This window comes from Pteropus vampyrus, unplaced genomic scaffold (assembly GCF_000151845.1).
Source record: "Pteropus vampyrus isolate Shadow unplaced genomic scaffold, Pvam_2.0 Scaffold4948, whole genome shotgun sequence".
NCBI lineage: Eukaryota > Metazoa > Chordata > Mammalia > Chiroptera > Pteropodidae > Pteropus > Pteropus vampyrus.
In genome coordinates this window covers 1-4642 of record NW_011893729.1, presented here as the reverse complement: position 1 = coordinate 4642, position 4642 = coordinate 1, and the positions used below count along the sequence as shown (strand labels likewise).

Below are 4642 nucleotides of genomic sequence, written 5' to 3'. Positions count from 1 at the left end.
GGAATCCTACCCAGTACGGCCTGTCCAATCAGTAGGCTCTGCTAAATGGAGAGGATGAGGGTGGGGGCTCAGGGCTATCAGACCTGGGTGGGAGCAAGACTTCTGGCTGGGGGGTCGCTGTCCAGGTCCTGAACACCAGTTCTCGGTGGGGTGAAATTCCATAATCCCCCTGGCCTCACCCTCCCCCACAAGAGGAATCAGAGTCTGGGGTAGACCCGGGGCAGAGGGACAGGAAGCCAGTGACACCGGACACCTTATTTTGTCTGGGCCTCTGTGCCAGCACCTCCTGGCTTGTGAAATTCCTCTGCAGAAAATAACCTTCTTGCTATTCTGAACACTTCCTCTGGCAGGGGTGGCAAACAGAGGCACAATGAGGACAGGCCTTAGGCACTGGGCAGGAGACCCTGGCAGCCCCACAAGCTGATGTTCCTGCTATAGGCTTGGTGCTGCTCTATGCACTTTACTAACATTAACTCATCGAATTCTTCCTACAAGGTGGGTATCACCATTATGCCCACTTTACAGGTATGGGAAACTGAGGCTCAGGGTGGGTAACTTGTCATGACCACATAGCTAGAGGGTAGGAGAAGCTGGCTCTGCTCTTCGCCACCTGTGGCCCATCCCGCCTCTACTCAACCCCTCCTCTCTTCTGCCCCAACCCATCAATTACAAAGATTCTTATAGCCTCACTGTGACATGTGGAAGGTCTCTCTACCTCTTACTCACTCTGGAACCAGCACAGGGTTTGAGTGGACAGATCCAGGTTCTACCTGATGAAGGACTACATTGGCTCCTTAGACCATTTCCTCATCAGTAAGACAGGAATCCAGATGGCCTTAACCTGGATGGGCCATTGTGGGGTCCAGAATGGGTTAGGGCCCGCCATCTAAATGCCATCTAAATGCAAAGTCACTAGGGGCCAGGCCTACGTCACTAGGGGCCTATGCCTCCCTGCTGAGTGGCCCCAGGCATGTAATTATTTGTCTCCATCTCAGAGAGCCACTGTGAGAATTAAATGAACATCAGACCATGACACTTAGCCTGGTACATACTTGGTACTCACTGCATTAGTTACTTTTCTCCCCTCAATTTTTCTGCAATAAGAGTAACATTATTGAATATTTACTCTGTGCCTGGCCCTGTCATAAGTAGCCATATGAACTCCTTGCATCCTCATAAAGCAGTTTTCAAAGTGGGGTCCTTGGACAAGCAGCAGCAGCAGCACCTAGGAACTTGTTGTCAGCCCAGCCCAGACCGGCTGAGTCAAAGATCCTGTGGGTGGGTATGGCAGTCTGCCTGTTAACAAACCCTCCAAGAGATTCTGATGCAGCCAAAATTTGAGAACAACTAACCACCCTGGGAGACCGGTGCTATTCTCATGCCCATTGAACAGAAGAGGAAACTGAAGCTGGGAGAGGCTGACCAGCTCCAGGTTACATGCCTGCTAAGTATCAGAGGTAGGATTCGAACCTAGGCCAACAAGCATTAAAGTCTGTCTTAGGAGCCCCTGCACTGGATTCTGATGATGCAAAGCTTGTGTAAGATGCTGGGGAATTCCAGGTCATGTCAGTGACTATGGCCCCAGAAAATGGACAGAGCACCCCCTCCACCACCGCAGCAGAATCTGAGCGCAACGGGAGGCTCCCACCCGCTCCCGGGGTCCCATAGGCACAGCCACAGCCATTTCCAAACCTTTATTGAGGCTCTGTCGGCTCCAAATAAATATAATACATTAAACCCAGAGCTAAAGGGATTGTGCACCCTGGGAGATATCCCCCACAACCCCAGCTGGGCAAAATAAGTTAGCAGGAGGCCTGCTGAAGGCCAGGCAAGCTCCCTGGCCGGGCAGGCAATGGCAGCTGGACTCGCACACACTGGTCTAAAGTGCATCTTGGTTCTGTGGTCCCTATGTCTGCATGGCCCCGGGCTGGGCCACTGGGAAGGGTGGGCAGGAGGCTCCCGGTGTTCACACCGTGCCAGCAGTGGCTACCGAGGCTCTGTGTCCATCTGTCCATTTGGAGGGACAGCGGTGTGGCCTGGCGTCCTCAGGAGAAGCTGTCATCGGGCCGTGGCTGGGAGTCGAAGGGAGGGTCTGAGATGGTGATGCCTTGATGCAGCTTCTCCAGGGAGAACTTCATCTGAGGGGAGAGGTGGGCAGGGTGCGGGATGAGCACTAGGAGGGCCGACGCCTCCCCCCATCCTGCAGTTGAGGAACTGGGGAAGGTCATGAGAGGCCACATCCCCTGCCAAGGTCACCCTGTAACAAGAGCAGAGCCACATTGTACCCAACAGGCAGCAAATGGAAGGAGCCCAGATGGCCTGGGTTCAAGTCCCAGCTCTGCTACTTACTGGGTAACCTTGGGTAAGCCCCTTATCTGTCCAGATGCTTCAGCTGAAAGCTGGGTCAGTAATATACCTACTTCATCAGATTATTTCAGGGATCTAATGATAGACCACCTGGGCACACAGGTCCTAGGTGCCCAGTGCACATTAATTATTCTTATTCCCCACTGTGTGATCCTGGGCAAGTCTGAACACCTCATACCTCAGCATCCCTGTGTGTTAGATGGGGGCCAACAAAAGCAGCCCCCTCACAGGTTGGCCATGAGAAATAAAGAAGTTGGTCATTTTAGCATTTAGAACAGTTTGGCTCAATCAGTATCTGTTAGCATTCATCTGAGAACTCACCTCTGTGCCTAATGGCAATTTCAGAAAGAGGAAACTAATAAGACTTTAACTCAGGATGGGGAGGCCCTGAGCCACGAAGCGCCAGCCTTGCCCCCACCCCCACCTCGTCCTGCACAGCCCTTCCTGGCGTGAGCTTCTCTGTCTGAGCATGATTTCTGGAGACAACAAGGCCCCTAAGGTGGGCCTCAGCCTTATGGCCTACGGTGACTGGACGTGATTTTCACTGTCACCCACAAACTTGGGCTCTGACGTCCTTGGGGGCCCAGCCATTGCCGGCTGCTCCCTGCTTCCCACACCCACTCCCCATGTTAGGCACTTACCCCAGTGTCTGACATCTGTGCTGACCCATCACATTTACTGAGCACCTGCTGTGCCTGGCACTGGGCTCACTCTGACAGCAAACACACATAAAGTGTTTACTCTGAGCTCAGCATTACTCCAGTGTGAACTTATTTAACCCTCACAATAGTCTTTCAGGTACCGCCAATCACTATTCCTTACAAGGCCCCAAGGCATGTGTACAAGGTCAGGAACCGGAATTTGAACCTGGCCTTCTGAACAGATGCTGCGCCTGAACTATAGGGGGTGTCTGGGGCAACCCCTTCTGGCGATGAGGCCTCAATATCCTTCGGAAAACCTCTCTCCCATGCTTACATGATCCCTTAGGCACCCCAAAGGGGAGAGGGGCTCAGGGACCACACCTCGCCTACCCTTGGATGCTGTGACTGGTTCAGGTGTGGGCATGTGACCCCAAGAGCCAGTGAGAGTGAATACTTTCCTTTAGATGTCAGCTTAGAGCTTCAGGTACCAACTCGGTCATCCTAGGGGAAAGTATGCCCAAAACTAAGCCAACCCTGGCGGTGGGCAGAGTCAAGAGATGGTACCAGAGGCCAATTCTTACTACTATTGAGTGGCTGGATCCAACCATGCCTTAAGTCAGATACCTCTGGACGTCTCTCCTCTAGATGAGAGTCGATAAATTCTTTCTTCCATTCTGTCAGTTTTTCCAGCAATCCTTGGAGGTGGGGACTATGAATGGCTTCCTCGTTTTATAGAGGAGGAAACTGAGGCTCAGAGGCATCTGCCACATCTTGGGGTTTGCGTGCAGGGCCCACATCCCCAGGGCCATACCTCGTCCAGGAGCTCCACGGAGGCCCGCAGGATCCGCCGCCACTTGTGCACCTCGACGCTGTGGAACTGCTTCTGCAGGGCCAGGATCTCTGCCCACTCTGCAGCCGTCTGCGGGAACTTACTGCGGGGGGTGCAGGGCCTGAGTGGAGCCCTGGCCTCCTCCAACCTGCCCAAGCTCCTAACCCCCTCAGGTTCTCACTCACCCCTTGGCCAGGGCCAGACTGTGCCAGGACTCAAAAGTGTGGGCTGTCCTCTCCAGGGACCAGAGGCGGTAAAAGAGGAGGATGTTGAGGGCGATGAGGACGATGAGGCTAGGGGCGGGGGTCAGAGGTCAAGAATTGGCATGATACTCCCACAAGCCAGGCCAAGCCACAACCACACTATGAAGTGACACCATGATTACCCCCCTCTTCAGGGAAGGAAGCTAAGACTCAGAGACGGGGAGAGACAGCCTTGGGTCACATGGTCCATAAGCAGCTCAGTCAGGGTTCCAACTCAGGCTTGTCTGATGCCCATGCCCTTAACCGCTATGCCAGACAACCTTGCTGGGAGAGCCGAGGGTGGAGTAGAGAAGGGGCTGCAGCCAGAGTGCGAGACGTGAGGTGCGGGGAAATGCACGATGCACGACCCTACCTCACACAGATCCTGAGCAGGCAGTGAAGGAGAGACAAAGAGATGAGAGCTGCCCAGCCCTCCCTAGCTACCCCCACCCCTCCTCCACCACGGCTCCCAGCAGAGCATGGCACACAGCCTCATTAGGCTGCTGCACTTGGGAAACTGAGGCTGGCCCGGAGAGGCTGAGCATATGGCCGATCTGATCCAC

At 54.2% G+C, this 4642-nt stretch overlaps 1 long non-coding RNA gene across 1 annotated transcript; it reads right to left on the bottom strand.

The window, feature by feature from the left end:
• Positions 1–1679: 1679 nt before the first annotated feature.
• On the bottom strand, positions 1680–4511 carry LOC105310509. Its single transcript, XR_897509.2, has 3 exons — positions 4023–4511; positions 3820–3940; positions 1680–2138 (listed from the first exon to the last, which is right to left on the bottom strand). It is a non-coding gene; the product is annotated as an uncharacterized LOC105310509 (long non-coding RNA).
• Positions 4512–4642: the final 131 nt, after the last annotated feature.